Raw genomic sequence first — 17984 nt, 5'->3', positions numbered from 1 at the left:
AGGTGAAGGACTGGAGCCTGTTTTTCCATTCTCCCACTTCAGCTTTTTCCTTAATGTTCCCATTTTTATGTACAAACCGGATCACAAAGCTTAGCTGTTATTTATGTGAAATGTATTTGTTTTCATCAACCAACACTGCAAAGTGCTTTGTCACTTTCCTAACGATATTCTGACATACAAGATTTGCCACAACTGAGATCATGTCATTTTGATACTTGGGAGATTTGTAGTGCCCATATCTTCTTCTAGCCATTTTGACTTTAAGAAGTTAGTTTTTATCAGATAGAAAATGTAAGATTTCTTTGAAGTTTCTCTTATAGTGGGAATGTTACGATTCGTCCGTGGCTTGGAAAGCAAGCCATTGCCGGCCCAAGAGACATACAACCTTTAGCAACTGCAGCACATGTTGACGATTCTTTTCCATCTCTTGGTCTCCAACCTTTTCTAGCATGGAAACAATGGACTGTTGAAGGACTGTAGTCTGTTGTGCTCGCTTAAAGTGTGTCCAAGCTACAAACGAAGATTTATGCTTCCCAGAATCTGAGTGTTTCTTTACACCATGACCTATCTTTTCCCATTTACTGAAGCCAGTGTCAACAAATGGAACATTGGCATGCACATGCCCCCTTTCCTCTAGAAGTAGAACCAAAATGTCTGCATGCAAAGCAGTATACTTTATCTTTCAGAATTGTACACTACTTGTGTAGTCTCTATTAAACTTACAGGAAGCAGTTACAAGGTATGTAAGAAGTTCTGGCTGTACAGGTTCGATCTATTGATTTGGTGACAGAGCATTCACCACACTGTCATCGAAATTGGGAGCTGGAGATCTTCTCTGTATGCCCTGCTCAGCTTGACGCATCTGCATACTTTCATCACTCTACAACCAAGAGCTAGCTACCTGTGCTATCCCAGAGGAATTAAATATTGGAAGAACAAGCAACAGAGGGGGGATCCTCAAACACGCCAACACAGGAAGAAAACTCCTCAAAATCAGATTCAAAGAACATTCAGCGTTATCCAGGAAAGATTAAGTATTGCTTAGGTCAGCATCACGTGAAACCATCATGCTAATCTCTGCACGTGAACAAGAGACTTCAGTGTCCACTACAAATGAAGGAGGAGGTATGTCAGCCATGGAAGGTGGAGCTCCAGGCAAAGTGTCAGCATGTGAAGATCTCGGACCAATGTCAGCTAGATGCTGATGGAATGTCTGCACCTGAAGAAGCATCTCTGCTGCCAGCAAGAGTTTATGTGCTGGCCGATGGTTGGACAACATGTACAGCTGTGCTTGAACTGCCACTCGAAGTATCATCAGAAGACCTCTTTCGACATGCTGGAATCAGAGCCAGTCACAGTGTCAGCTCCTCTTGGTTTTTGAGGCAATAGATCAAGTATTGACCTCTGTTTTGGATCCTTGGTTTTTCCTGTAGGTGTAGACATGTTCTTACTTCTGCTAAATCAGAAGCTATTATTCAAGCAAATGATGGATTCCTGCGTGTCCTCACTTGTTTTGTTCTTCACTCATCTTTTGGAGACCACTTCTGCTGCATATCAAATAAGAGGAGCCAAATATGAAATGTATTGTTTTTACTTGGAACCAACTTTCATATATATTACATGGCCTGCGCTAGCAGCCATGTAGTTATGGTTAAGTTGCTAAACCCATAGCAAGAGCACTTTTTGGGCGGCTTATAACTTCGCTCCCCCTGGACGAATCCTCACCAAACTTTGCAAAAAGTATATGGCCCACTCTGAATTTTTTTGCAAAGTTTGGTGAGGTTTGGTCAAGGGGGGGCAAAGTTATAGGGGCGGTCCCAAAATGTCTTTCTTTCCCATAGACATAATGTGAAAAAATGTCTGTTGTGCCTACTGCCCAGACCGCTGGACGGATTTTCACCAAATCTGCGGCAGGAGGTAAGGCAAAAAAATTAGTGTTATCTATGTACACTTCGCAGACACACTTCCCTGTTCGCTGCGCAGACAGGACACCGATTTGATAATCGGCTTGCGTCGTGTCCGCGTACATTCGACGTGTTCTCTGATTGGCTGGGACGAGGCGTGAGGTGCGTCAAATTGTTTCGATGAGCCCGCCATATTGGATGCGCTGAAATGCGCTGGAAGTGAGCATAAATCCAATTTTGGGGAGTGTGTTGGTGTGTATGAGTGCTTGTAGAGGGTGGGGGAGTAAGAGATGGGTCAAATGCTGTATTTGTTTAGGTGGGAAAAGGCTGTGATGTGTTTGTGGTGTCCGGGGACATAATGAACACTGGGCGCACTATTGCCTATTTTAGTTTACCATGATGTTGGTTTTGGGTCGTTACAAGAGCATTGGGTGAAGAGGGTATGTATTGAAGAGTTTCGACGTTGGTTGTAATTATTTTTTAGAATTTTAATTGAAGTGGGTAGGTTTTGAGGTGGATGTATTATGTTTTTGGGTTGTGGTCATTTGGTAGGTGTTTGTTTCTATGGGTTTGTTATGCCGCGGTGGTTGTGGCCAAGGCCTAGAGTCTTGGGTGCATGGCCGAAGTGCCGTAGGCCTTCGGCCATGCACCCAAGACTCTAGGCCCTGGCTACAACTACCGCATCATAACACATCCATGGTACCAAAGATTTTGACTCTGGTATGTGGGCTGCTTAGGGGATATGTTTTTTAAAATGTGTGTACTGATTGGCAGTAGTGTGATACTATTTATAGGACAGTGAGATGATGTGTCTTAGTTTGTTTGTTGCATTATGTTCAGAGTGTTGTTATTGAAGACTCTAGGCATTTTGGTTTGTATTTATTGGTGAGGTGTTCGTTTGCATGGCAGTGTTATGTTGTGGTAGTGGTGAGTTCAATTATTATATACTTAGTGTTTCTTTTGGTGAGGGCGTATGAAGAGTTTTGGCCAGGCCATGCAGTCAAGATTGTAGTGTTTGGCAACAAGCGCTGCAGCATAAGTTTACTATGATGTTGGTTTTGGGTCGTTAGAAGAGCATTGCGTTTAGAGGGTATGTATTGAAGAGTTTCTACGATGGTTATAATTACTTTCTAAAATGTTAATTGAAGTGGGGTTTTGAAGTGGATGTATTATGTTTTTGGGTTGTGGTCTTTTGGTAGGTGCTTGTTTCTATGGGTGTGATATGCTGCGGTGGTTGTGGCCAGGGCCTAGAGTCTTGGGTTAACCCAAGACTCTAGGCCCTGGCCACAACCACCGCAGTATGACACATCCATGTTACCAAAGATTTTGACTGTGGTATGTGGGCTGCTTAAGGGATATGTTTTTTAAAATGTGTGTACTGATTGGTAGTAGTGTAATACTGTTTATAGGACAGTGAGATGATGTGTCTTAGTTTGTTTATTGCATTGTGTTAAGAATGTTGGTATTGAAACTCTAGGCATTTTGGATTGTATTTATTGGTGAGGTGTTCATTTTTCATGGCTGTGTTATGTAGTGGTGGTGGTGAGTTTAATTATGATATACTTGGTGTTTCTTTTGGTGAGGCTGTATGAAGAATTTTAGCCAGGCCATGCCGTCAAGATTGTAGTTTTTGGCAACAAGCGCTGCAGCATAAGATACCCATGGAAGCAAACATTTTGGATTGCGGTGTATGATCAGGTGTTTTCTTGAGTGGGTGTGTTATGCTGTGGTGTTTGTGAGTCCAATTTTCCTCTGAAGAAGAGTACCAATAGAAATCCCAGGACATCCTTTGTTTTTTGCATATTTAAGTAACTTTGGGACTTTGGGTGTCACCGTAAGTTACTAGGGCAATCGCAACGTTGAGCCCTTGGTCACTATTATTATAGAGGCACCGCTCCACCTTACTTATTAGGTGCAACCAGATCGAAACACATGTCTGGGGTTGCAGTTGGTACTCTAGTTCAGAGTACAATTGCCTAGCTTTTCGGTGCTGGTCTGCCCCTGCACAGGGCAAAGAGTGATATGATTGAGATATTTCTCCTCTGTGAAAGATAGTGAGCTAAAGAATCTGGGTAAGGCTCTCGCACCCAGGACTACTGTCTGGAAGAGAGACTCCGTGGACCCCCCTTGTTATTTGCATATTTACGTAACTTTGGGTCCTACCCAAAGTTTCTAGGGGAATGCAGACATTGCTATTACGTATTTACTATGTGTCTGAATTTGTAAGGTGGCAAGACCCCCCCACCGTTCACCTCGCTAGTGACACAAAGTGGGATAGTACAAACACACGTGGGCTCCAGATTTGCTGCTTGTGAAAAATGTTCACATGATTTGGCGTGTGAAGAGCAGATGGCTGAGATGAAAGGTGGTCTGGCCTGCCTGTGGGAGTCTCTGGGAGAGTGTGAAGTTCTCCATAGGAACAAAGTAAATCCATAGAAATGTCAGCCGCATTGGTGAATGGTAGGAAAAAAATCATATCTTTAAAAAAAATATTTCTAATGCACTACGTTGTAGAGGACTATTTGCTGCCATTGTGAGTGAAGGTCAGCAGCATTGAATTTTTGCTTCCGAGCTGAGGAAACCCATGCACGCTACACAGCATAAGGTTCAATTGTTTTTTTACCTTGAACCAAAGCTAACATTCGACAAGGAATGCATGAAGGGAGGGACGTAACACTGTCAAGTATGATAAGGCTCACCATTCCAAAACTAGACAAAGCAACATGTAATTTCACTTTATAAAAATGTGCTGCCCTGAACGGAGTATCAGCTTTACATCAAGAGAATGGAAATGCCATATATTATGTACGTTTTACTTTTGACGATTTTATACACCAACAAGTGAACTTATCATTTGCCGACCATTATTGCTGCCTTACATTGTACTTGGTTGTTGTTTCAGTCCTATTGCAACGACACGCAAATGCTGTGTGTGTGTGTAGTGGCCTTTGTCTCGCCCACATGGGCAGTTCAGTATCGAGATGCGTGTAGTCCACTTGTGGGTTCCCCGACATTCCACAAACGCGTAATTCAACGCTAATATTTAATTAAAATTCCATCTATGTGTTCTTCTTGCACTTGACTTGCTCCCTGATTGTAGCATTAGCCTTCGCATCCCATTTCGCGCTACACATATTTCATGGCACTAACCTCTGAAGCAAATTGTTTCATGGGTGTGTTCATCCTTGGTTTTAACACAGGGCCGAATTAATGGGTAAAATGATAAATTGTAATAAAGATCGGCTACTGAGACACATTTCTGTTATGGTTTTCAAATAGCTACATCCTGCCTTTCTGCGATTGTCATCGATTCCAGATACCAACTGACGGGTTCTTTAATCGGCAGCTGCAGATACATGTGAATGGCTGCATCACAATGACGATCTTTTGGGATGATGGTCATGGGCTGATATGCCCTTACGCGGTACCAGCCATAAGGAGCAATCTGACATAGTTTACGGTGGCCTAGCGCCAAGCTGATGCCCAAGCCTTGCGATTCACGGTGCGCCCAATGCGCTTCTTATACTCAAAAGGAAAACTGCGTGACTCACGATAAACATTTGTGGATCGCGTACAAAGAAAAAAATTACCCATTTGCTTGAATATGGCAATCGCCGGACGTTCTTGGAGCGTTTATTGTGAAATGAAAGTACTTTTCAACTTGTACAGTTTTGCTATTTCTTTTAAAAGTATAGTTTTATATTCAAAACTGGGGCGCGCTGCGTTGTGAGATGATGTGTGTTGATATTCTGGGTTCTGTGTCAACTAACAGTAACACATAGGTGATGACTGGGCATGTTTGGCTACGCTGCACAGTAAGTCCTGGAGATAGGCGGAGAATATCACTAGGTTTGGTGATGTCAGCCTCAGGTGCGGGGCATATGAAGTAGTGCCGACAGGGCAGTCCACCTTGAGGATGCGGCAACGGATACGATTATCACAAAATGTCCACACCCTGCTGCTTGATTTTGCATGTGTAAAAAAGAGGAAAATTACGGTAATGTGCATAGAAAATGTTTGTACGATCGATCAACGTATGCTTAAAAACACATGCCGAAACCTTGGGACAATAATATTTCTGAGCATACTATTCTTTTAATAGATCTATTTTTTGCTCCATTCACTGCAGATGATTTTCTAAGGTCTCTGTTTCTGTATTATTTTTAATGTCTTGTGGTCTGTTAAAAACAAATTTGTTAAGCACACATAACATAAAGTAATGGTTATTAATTGGTTTATATAGAGAAGTGTAGTGTCTACCATTAGTATCACTGTTTTCACTCATTTCATCCCGAGGAAAATTTTCTTCCGCTTATACCAAAGTACTAGACATTTCTGTGTAAAAAAAAAGATAATGAATTTTAATGTATCTAATACAGACAGTTTATAAATATATAAAATAAATGTAGTGTACTTAGTAGTTTCTTGCTAAGTTTTGCTGTTACTGCTGCCTAGGTGTGCTGTTATGGTTAAGTTGCGCTACTAACGCCTATGAAATTCAGTGAAAAAAACGTTGTTACAGGGATGTTATGGTTCCAAGTGAAACCGAAAAAAAAAAACTGAAATTTGCCAGTTATGGTAAGCTAAGCAACCATAACTCGCGCTACCACCGTGCACTGCAAGGGCTAACACCCAGGACATCAAAGATACCATCACAAATGTCGTTGATGACATCACTGATGACATCACATGTGCATTTACTATTCATGAAAAGTCTGTACAAGGGATTCTTATTGTAATGTTGATAAAAAAAAAGTGTTAAGGATCATTGGAATAAATATCATGAGGTACGTAGTGCATTAAGCAATGCATTGATACAAAGAGCTTTCTATTATGAAGTTCTTTCCAGTATACTACGCTACTCTTGTAGAAACATAGGCATTGTGTGCAGCATACATGATGGAGGTACAATATTAACTTGCCATGTTCAATAGTAAAATGATAAATGCTTTCTTATTAGAGTTTTGCTTACTGTGAAACATTTAATAAGTATCTTATAAAACCCACTTACTACATAATTGCATTATTGCAAACAAAACACAAACAGAGAACAATACATACAAATATGAGCATATACAGGGAAAATGAAGTAAACAAAAAAACAGCAGAATTACCAGACAATCTTCATAACCTAACTGATTTTCTTCATCCACAGAAATGATTGCTCTGCTTCAAAGATACTACTTCCCTATCTATAAGTATCACATAATGTGATTAGATCCTAAGGAAAGTAGTGTGAGTACAATGTATACAAATATGAGCAAATTCAGGGAAAGTACAGTAATAAAGAAACAGCAGAACTATAAAATAAAAGTGTTCATAACCTTACTGCTCATCTTCATACATAGAAAGCATTGCTGTCTTCCAAGTCTGTGTTTTCCCCTAAATATATGTTTCATATGCTGTGAGTGAACTCCAAATGAATTACTGTAAGAACATATTTGAAGTATAAGTCTATAAATATAGTACTTTTTGAATGTTTAGTTCCTGACTGTTACTGGCCTACATATGTCAGTAAAGGAAAAAAGAGGGAGCCATACATGTGATGTCATCAGTGATGTCATCAATGACATTTGTGATTTTATCTTTGATGTCCTGGGTGTTAGTCCTTGCAGTGCACGGCTGTAGCACGAGTTATGGTTCCTTAGTTGACCATAACTGGTGAATTTCAGGGGGTTTACGGTTTTACTTGGAACCATAACATCCCTGTAACAAAGTTTTTTTCACTGAATTTAATAGGTTTTTAGTACCGCAAATTAAACATAACGTCCCTTTAACAAAGTTTTTTCACTGAATATTTTTATAGATTATATATGTATATAGTGGGTGATAATGCAGCATTTCACAAATGTGTTTGCTCAACTATCTATCAATGGCAATAACCACATCTGAACAATGGTGGTGTATGATAGCTCAAAAACAAAGAGGCGATAGCTGGCAGGCAAGAAACAATGGTATGGAGGGTTCCCGAGAGCAATGCCAGAGGTTAAGATTAATTCTAAAGCTTCCAGCCATCACCACGTGTATTTTGCTTTGGTGTATGATAACTGACAGAAGTTTGAAAAGCCTGAACGTCAACAGGAAGCATCAATTATCTGACAGATAAGATGGCTTGTGACAAACAGGGTTGTGAGTTTTGTTAGAGAAGATAAGCAAAAGGATATTCTGGATGGGCCTGCATACCACCCATTAGCTTACCTTCCAGGCGTCATGCATGTTTGAAAAACTGAATGCATTTACATATTTATGTTTCAACAGTCTATACCTAAGCAGTGCTTTGAAGTATTTTTCTTTTTGTACCTTACTTTTAGGGCAGTCCTATCTGTTAGGTTTATAGTTTAGATTTGAGAGGTGAACAGTTCTAACCTGTTCAAACTCTGCCCCTGAAAAAAAGAAAAACCATGAGGTCCTGAAAATGGACTCAAGTGAAGCACGTCTTTAGTGTCATAAAGTTTTAAGTTAATTTTATGGCATAACATGATTCATTGGAAGAGACACACTATACTTAGTGTTGGAACAACTAGGCCAAGTCTGCAATGCAGAAATAGACATGGACTAACAGAACATTAACATATGCTGTCCATTTTCAATAAGTTGCTTCATGTTCATTTACCTCCCACAGTGGTCACAGATAAGGCTGGATGTCAGCTGCTCAATGATGGAACACAGAAACGAAGGAACTCCCACGAGAAGACGCAGGTCTGAAAATATAAACAAAATATCAGAATTGAAGAATCATTTGTGCAACACCACACCATATTCATTGTGTTCACAACATAATGAACTACTCCAATTTAATGGGGCCAAGTGAACAACAATAAAAGCCAAGGTCAGAAGAAATGGTCGGTGAAACGTTTATTATAAAGCAGAGGGGCAGGAAGTAGCTACTGGGTGTCAGTTCTTTGGGCGCACACCTTTCTAGATCCCTGTGTGTTGTCGCAAATGAGTGCGTGCTAACTGGCAGGCAGGAGCAAGACAGCCTGCATCTCGAATGATTTGATTACCCCTTCCTCTAGTTGCCAGTAGACTGTTGACTACTTATAAAGCGCCAACAAACATCACTGTAATATGAGAGCTGTTTATCAGTATTGTATTGTATTGCATTGTATTGTATTTATTTATTTATATAGCGCGCCAAGCCCTGAGGCATCTGTGCACATTTCTCACAGGTACATAGAAAAGGTGTTTACAGTTACATAGTATATTTCTGCAGTTGCATATAACAATATTTACATGTAACAATATTTACATATGACATTGCATGGGCATTGTGCAGAATGTAATTGGCAACGCAGCCATTACAGCAGATAGGTCTGGGTACTGGTTGTTAGTGACCAAAGAACAATGCCACTGTATATAGCACTTCCTGGCAGATTCTGATCTCTTCTAAGTGAAAATTGCTATGATATACAGTTATCCTTCTTAGAAAAATTGTAGACCTCGAAAAAATGAAGGACTGAGTCGGGCAGGATTTAAAGTACAATCACTAGTTAACAAATACTGCTGCCTCAGGGAAGATCATAACTTCCTGCCCTATTATACTGCCTTACATATAAAAATAGGGAATATGTACTATTATTGTTATTACAGAAAGTTACTGAACACTGCTCAACATTACTCCTGCCACAGCTTAACATTCCATCAACGCCGTTCTATTTTTCCACAAAATCATATAAATATATAGAAATCAATGTACGAAACTGTCAGTGTAAAGACACACCGAGTTGGCCTCCTTATTGTCTGATTGGAATGTTTCTGCTCTGCACAGTACAGTGAGTGACCCCGCCTCGTTGCTCGTGCCTCGTGAAGTGTCTTGAAGCCCCAGGCTTGAGTGCCAGCTCTCCCACTTCACACATTCCACTTGGGCCATAGAGACTCCTTCGCCTTTTGCCTTTTGTCGTAACGTAGGCCGAGGGAAGGCGATACTCTTAAGGAGTGTGTGTGAAGGTGGATCAGTAGTGACCCAAAGAACACAATAAAAGTCGAAAATAAAGAGAATGGCCAATGAAGGTTCTATACAAATATATATACTTTACTTAAACACACCATATGCAATAGAATGAACAGAAAACACAGTACAAAACCCCACCCCAAAGGAAGAACAGAGCAGATGCAACAGGCTGAGGAAAATAGCACTTTGAGTGTAGTTCCAGGGGTGGTAGGTACAAATTACTAGCCACAAAAAAGATATGCAGTTGGTGAAACCAGGCGCAATCGTGACCTAACCAGTCTCTATGGCCCAAGTGGAATGTGTCAAGTGGGAGAGCTGGTACTCGAACCCGGGGCTTCAAGGCACTCACTTCACAAGGGAGGTTCACTGTCCCAGTTTTACCTTTATGATTGCATTGGGGTTTGTAGAGGTGTGATGGCTGAGTGGGCTATACTACCCCTACTCACACTTGTATTTCTGCAGAGCAGGGTCCAATTTGTCACACTTATACCTTGAAACACGTTTCTTTCCCAGCCTACTTTACTGTGTTGAAAATAAGCATTATAAATACAATTAATTTGAATGTGTCCCTTTTTATCTTGCTACTCTTTCATTCCCTCCAACACTGCAGCCACACGATTTATTTAAAGCTCCCCTCTCCAAATACAAATCATTTGGTGTCTGCAACCTCTCAACCGCCAGTGCCTCTGCCTCACCACCCCTCCATGCAGTGTGCAGTCTCCACTTATCAGTTATATACAGTAAGAGAGCACATTAAGGATGCTATTCATGTCGTTTGCTGATCAACACTATTAAAAATAATAGCCCTGCGACATCCCTCACGCTTCTAAGCACGTAAAATTAAAGATGTTACTGTTGTCCATTCAATTAACACCACGAATGGGTGTAGGGCAGAGTGAGCGCTGTGTAACAATGATGGACCGCCAGTACATCAAGGTAAGTTCTTGGGTTCTTTATTGTCCATGTTCTGAACTCCTCCACAAGACACAGGGATGGCGGGGACACAAGATGACACGGGAAACACCGGGCTCACCTCCACACCTATCTTCTCAGCTCACAGCTTCTCTCTCCTCTCTAAACGTCACCAGCAGAACACCTCCACACAAACATTCCACACAAACATTCCACTATAGATGACCTCACACTCACAGCTAATCTGTAGGCCAGATTACTACACGCTGCATGTTGCATGCAGTTATCTTTGACAACACCTAATTTGCTGAGCGATAAAAATAATTTTTAAAACGACTTTGTAACCAGCACATCTAATTTCTATTCAAAGTCAGAGTACTAACTGGCACTGACATATGTTGTGTGTGTGGGTGGCAGTTAATTACAATAAGAATGTGATGTGACAGAGAACAGTTTACTTTTCTATCACAGGGAAGAATGTGTCTGATACGGCATGATGGATAAAAAGGAACAACAAGAGATGTGACTTTGGTGTAGTGGACAAATTGTTCCCTGTGGATCCAGGGTACCAGAGTTCTAATCCCGGATCCCCCACTTAAGGCGACTTGCTCACGATAAACTGGTTTCATTATCACCTTGTTACTCGGTTCCCATATCTACCTAAATTGGGAACGCTTCAAAACAAGCTCATTTAAAAATGAATTCATAAAAAGGTGGACGTTTACCAAGGGGAAACGTGAACACAATATTGTCTATTTCTACACCTTAGTTCTCCCTATTGGGAAGAACCAAATGTAAAAGAAGCCATTCCTAGCTACCCTGGAACCATCCATAGGGTGACCCTCACAATGATGAGATACCTTATAAAGTATTGGTGCAACATATTAAGGTGTCCCCTGTGTAAGATGGGAGATGAATATAGCACAACCTTCTACGTCGGTCTGCCTTCCGTTACTGGTTATAAATGACAGCTTTGCGATTAAATTATGTTGTTCTTGTTTTCATAACAGTGTCAGGATACCTTATCCCAGACTGTTGTATTGTGAGCTTAGGCTAAAGCTGGAAGTGTGGAGGCGTCATGGTTGGAATGTGGTGGTGTCATCATGGTAGTTGTTGTGTTCCATGAGTGATGGTTGGGTTTAGCAGTTAGAGAGCGTGAGAGTGGGGTGTGGGGCAAGTCCAGTGTTTCTCCTTCCTATCTTGTCCATGGTTTTCCCTACGATCCTAATGTATTGGTGAAGGTGCAGGACCTGGACAATAACGCATTAGTAAACTTACCTGGAGTTACCCGATCCTTACTTCACTACACACACCTTGATTGGCATAGGGGTAAATCAGGAGACTTCCTACTAGTGCACTGCCTTTACATGGCCAGTAAGAGTTATGACAGTCTCTTCCACATCTCTACCGCCCTTCCAAAGTGGTCATGTTTTCCCGTCATCCAGTCCACCTCTTACAGAGCCCGTTATACTGTGAAATGTCAGTAGGTGAACTGCATTCTTTACATTTCCAATTTTAAAAAAAAAAAAAAAAACTTTATCACAACTTAAGTTTCTAGCAAAATACACCTTTTGCTTTCTTCATAGGCTTGCCTGACAGTTCATCCACTCATCTGGTCCAAAGTGCTTAAAACGTTGGTCTGGGAGAAAGAGAGAGCGCTGCTAGAGACAGAACCAGCTATAAGCTAAGTGCAAGACATGATGGATGTGAGCTGCGAGTTGAAAGGTCAGCAATTTCAGAAGCGCCGGTCCTCAGTAAAGTGGCATAGTATATGTACCAATCCCCAAAAAAGGCTGTATGCCACACTGCCGCCCACTGCACGGTGCAACTGCACGGTGCAATACCAGAAACGGACAAGCTTCAGGAAGTCGCAGACTCACAGTTAAGATGGCGAGCACCGATGCCCTGAGCCCAAAGAACCATTGAGGAAGGCCTAATTCACCAGATCGATAGCTGCAGGCCCTGCTGCACACAGGTCATCCCTTGGCCCTATGGAAGGGAACACTCGGTTCCGGGTCGGTGTGCAGCCGCCCGCATCATTAGGCCCGGGCAGGCGGGGCCTTTAGGCAACAAGGACTTAGGCCGGCAGCAACAAACATTTAAGTGTCAGACATGGGACAGACCACCCATGACTGAGGCCAAACCATGATGCAGCTGGCGCCACGGGCCAAGGGTTAACCACGCAGGCAGGCCAGGTGCAACAGGCCCTGGTACACAGGTCAACCCTTGGCCCTATGGCTTGGTGGTCGCCACCCGCATCATGGTGGGCTGGGGCACGCAGCTGCTGCAAATCAATCCGGTCCGGACAGAACATTTAGAACCATGGCACCGTCCACACGGCCACACCTGCACATCACCAACTTACCTCGTTCCTGACGAGAAGTACAGCCACAGGCCAGCTTGGCTGCCGAGCTGAGTATGTTCCATAGTCCACACTGCACTACAGTTGGACACACGTGCACCTGGCTGCTGCTGTGGAACAAAACAAAATGGAGGAGCTGGAGCTCTGTGCTCTGCTTGCCTCAGTCTTAGCCACGCCCCCAGCATTCTCTGATTGGAGGAGAATGCTGGGATCGCAAGGATTGGTAGGGGTAGCTACAAAATGAAACAGGGGTCGACTTGTGGCCCCTGGTGACCCCAGAATGACTCTACAAGTCCACTTCATATGAAACTGGGATTTTACAGTATTGCTAAGCACTTGGTTTATATGCCAATCAGGCTCTGGATTAAAATCTGGGTGAGATCGGATGATGATGATTACAGGCTACTCTTACAAGATATTTTAAGGAAAGAAGAATCAGAAAGCAGTTCATGGGTTGTGCTTGTATAACGATATTACTGTTTCAAATTGGGCTCCAAAGCCACCGGCCCTATCCAGAAACCATTTATGAAGAAGACAAAGGGCCTCATTACACGGTAGGCGGTAGGGGATTACCTGCATCGTTAAGGGCACCGGTGCCGGTAATCCCCTACCGCCCTACTACGAGTTCCCTTTGCGGGTCCTCCCTTAATGCCTGGTTTTTCTAGGCATTAAGGACAGGACCCGCAAAGGGACTTTAGACCTAATAACGGTGCCGCAATTTGCGGTACCGTTATTAGCGCCTTCCCCATTCCCATTGAGCCCTATGGGGGCTCAATGGGAATGGGGAAGGGCCCTGGTGAATGGGGAATTACCGGTGCCACCAACCTTGGAATGGACCAGTAATTGCTCCATTCAGCAGGGCGGAGTCGGTAAGGTTTTGGAGGCAGCCATGGCGCTATAAGCGCCATGGTTACCTCCTACCGTGTAATGAGGCCCAAAGCCACAGTAAATACTCTTTAATGGTAATCCTGTAATATTTATCAAGTGAAAACATTAACCCACACATCTCAGGCCAGATTGCTTGTGAAGGTTAGAAAACAATAGTCTTAATTTCTCTTACTTAGGATGAGCATAAAAAGTTCATTATAGTTGTTTAAATCTTGCAAGACAAAACAGAAAGAATCCTAGCATTAACCCATTTCCTCCCAACTGACCACTCCAGGAGAGCTGCTTTTGTGCACTCCAGACAATATACCCCTCTACGTCGTATGTCACTTGCCAGGCTTTTCAGTCCATTATTCCCACTTCACCTAACACACAACTGAATGGTCTCCTGGCAATAGTCCCTTATTTATGTCCATGCCCCTAACTGACCATTATTCCCACTTCACCTAAAACATAACTGAATGGTCTCCTGGCAATAGTCCCTTATTTATGTCCATGTCCCTAACGGACCACCTGGCAAATCAATTCCGGGTAATGATGGCGTCAATAATGAGTTACCGGTGGTGCCTTCCTCAGGCAAGAGGCTTTGGCCCCCAAAGCACTGATGATACCCTTTGTTGGAAAGGGCTTCATTGTGTAGACAAGCTCAGTCCAGCTTAATCAATTGGCACTGAGTCAAAGACCTTGTCCCAGTAACCTAGAAGGGGCCTAAAGTCAAAAGTCATCATTTTTTTGTTCAGCTGTGACATTCTTTATGTTAGCTACCATAATGTCTGCTGAAATGTAAAAGAAAATAATAAACACTGGGGTCATGGGCAGTTATTATAACAAGATGGAAGAAATCGAAGAAAAGAAATGTTTTTGTCCCGATACTATTCCTTGTTTTCTTTTGTCAAGGAAGTTCTTCCCGAACCTGCCCTCTCCTGTCTCCTTTTCTTGTTTTCATCATGTCACCATCATTTTGTTAATTCATTTGTACTACTACTTTTAATTATGTTTGGGTTCTGTGACCATGCAAAGAAACCCGTTTTGCGCTTCCTGCACAGCTACCATGAGAATTTGAAATTAGAACCATATTTTTGTCTTAACTTTACAGATGTACAGAATTTTGTATGAGCAGGTTCATGCATTGTCGGCCTTTAATTATTCCTCTAAAGATTCAATTGAAGCACTTTATTAACATAGCATTGCTCTTATATTTCTATTATACCATTCAATTCCTGCGGAAGCACACTTCTTTCTCAGTCGATTTTATGCAATATGAAAGGGGAATATATGAAAAAACAAGAAGGGGCGAGGCGCGCACTCCAGTTCCTAGCTAATATATAACCTGAAAAAAAGTTACTGGGTTAAATCCCAAATTGTCCAGTACATTTGCAGGGTTAAATCCCAATTGCTGCCCAATTGTTCACAGGGTTGATTCCCTTCTTGCACTGCTGTTCTCCTCCTAGTGCTTTTGTGTCGCCAACACTCATCAGGGAGGCTGAGTTGCCTTTCTGTTCAGGTGAATCCAATATAATTGCTAATGCAGTCTCTAGGAATCGTGGTAGCTGTAGTGAAACCGTTTTAACAATTCAGGTGACCAGGAATATCTACACCATGAAAAATCAATCTATCTGTCAGTGACATCCCAGTAGCTTCCCTGTCCCTAGATATTTTGTTACCTACAAACAACATATGTCCTTCTGATAACTTATTAATGTATTGCAACTGGGGTGGTTGAAGGGGACACAACTTCCAAGTTGGTTCAATTTCTAGTCACAAGTCGAGGTTATCTCTGGGGCAGATGTGAGGTATCTCGTGGGACTGCCAGACGGTCGCACTTCCCACACTTCTCTGTGGGACAGCCAGTCCCAATTGTGCCCTGCCCACAGGCATGGTACAATCATGCTGGGGTGGGACTACATGCCTATCATTGGACACTTAGCAGTGAAGGTGCATTCTCAGCATCTACAGGATCAGCTGCTGCCCTGTCAGCTGCTGTACCGCCAGAAGTATTTCCAGGGCCACATGTTTTTGGGTATACCAGAGTCATTTCCTAGAATTCTTAGCTAGATGTTATGTTGCAGATTTTCATAGATGCATGGAAGCTCTGAGTTCTTCACAAGCAATGTCCCTGTTTTCCACCTGCTGTTACTACTCTATGGATCCGCTGGATTATGGCATCTTGTGAGATTGCTGAGTGCCCCAATAACATGGAGCTCCCTAATGTTGGTATTGGTGTTGGAGAGCCTGTGCCCCAGAAGTAAGCCCTGTAGCCCATTCTAGGTGATCTAAAAGGCCTTGCACATTGTTGCCCTTGTAGACATTCCAGGCTGCATTTCACCCATCCAAGAGTGAATCGGCTACTTCCCTTTTCTGTCTTCCCCTGCGTTACTCCTCCCTCTGCTGCTGTTGGTGGAAGGCCTCTCCCTCCCTTCAGTTGGGGAATTGAGTAGTGACCTGGAAAACAGAGTGGGTGACAGTACACATCAATATGTCTGATCATTGGGAGCAGGGTTCAACATTCGGGACTGTTGTTCTGTATTTACTGCCCAAAGGTAATCATTGGTGCGCTTCACATGGGTATGTAAGATCACCTTGGGGGCAGATAGCAGGACCTGGAAGGAACTCTAACCTTGTGTCCAGTGCGCACTCCCATGCCCCATACATACCACAGGTCTCTCCTTGCCAATGGACCATACAATTTCTTTTGTGCCATGGCCAATTATTTACCTCTGGTATTGTTACAATGTTTGTGAGATTGTATGACATGACTGCATTGACTCAGGGAAGCTTTCACAATTGACATTTAAGATCAGGTAAGAAAATAAAACAGAGAACACTTAGAACAAAGAGTTTAATCATTTTCATGGTACTCGTGGTGTGGCCCACTTACACTCGCCCATATGGACTCAGGTCATATGCCCCTGGACTTTGACTGCTAAATTAGGTACCAACAGGATTTGTAGAGGGTCCTTCCATCTTGGAGCAAGAGAGCCAACTTTCTTTGATGTATCTTTACAAGGACCCAGTCACCTGGTTGTAGAGAATGTCCAGGTATGAGAGGATCCTTTGGCAGGGCTGAATTAACCTGCTTATGGAAAGAACTGACAGGAGAGATTAGGAACTTCACATATCCCAATAATCTGTCATCAATCATGTGCAAATTATCATCAACAGTGTTTACAGGTAGAGACAATGGAAAACGCATTGGTCTGCGATACAACACCTCATAAGGGCTAAGGCCTTTCTTTCTATTCACTGTACGTCTGATCCTAAATAGTACAAAGGGTAAGGGTTTGGGCCACTTGCCAATTTATTTTTGTATTTCGCCATTACACATCTCCACTACCCCTGCTGTTTGCAATGGAGGAGCAGTGCAAATCGTGCTGTATGTTTACAAAATGGGTACCCTGGTCACTGTTGATCCAGGCAGTCTCTCACAAGTATTAATACCACTGTCACAGCATCTGCCTTCCTACAGGGGTAGGCTTTCACCCACCCAGTGAACATATCTAGAATAACCAAAATGTATTGCTAGTTGGTACAGCAAGCGAGCAGGAGGAAATCAATCTGCATACCTATAAATGGGCTATACGGGCAAGGATATGCTCCCTGTGGGGCAGTTACAGTTTTTCCCACAATGTACTAGAGGCAGATAGTGCAACGTTTACAATATTGATTCGCGATTTTGAGAACTCTAGTTCAAACCATGTTTGGTTCAGAGTCATAATCATCCCGTCTCATCCTACATGGGCCTGGCCACGATATATCCTGATAAAATGCGATAGTAGTGTTCGGGGTGCCACTAATCAATGCTGGTCATCTTGCTCAAAGAGTCGTCATGTAATTGACAGCCTTTCCATATCCAATTGTCTTTTTATATGGCAGGGGCATTTCCTTGCATCAAAGCCAAATGCTCTAAAGTTTGATATGGGGAGGGGACGGGTTTGGTCTTGGCAGGAAGGTCATATTCGTCTTGTGAGTC

Source organism: Ambystoma mexicanum, chromosome 7q (genome assembly GCF_040938575.1).
Source record: "Ambystoma mexicanum isolate Mex_15411 chromosome 7q, UKY_AmexF1_1, whole genome shotgun sequence".
Lineage (NCBI taxonomy): Eukaryota > Metazoa > Chordata > Amphibia > Caudata > Ambystomatidae > Ambystoma > Ambystoma mexicanum.
Note: the sequence above shows the minus strand (reverse complement) of the source record.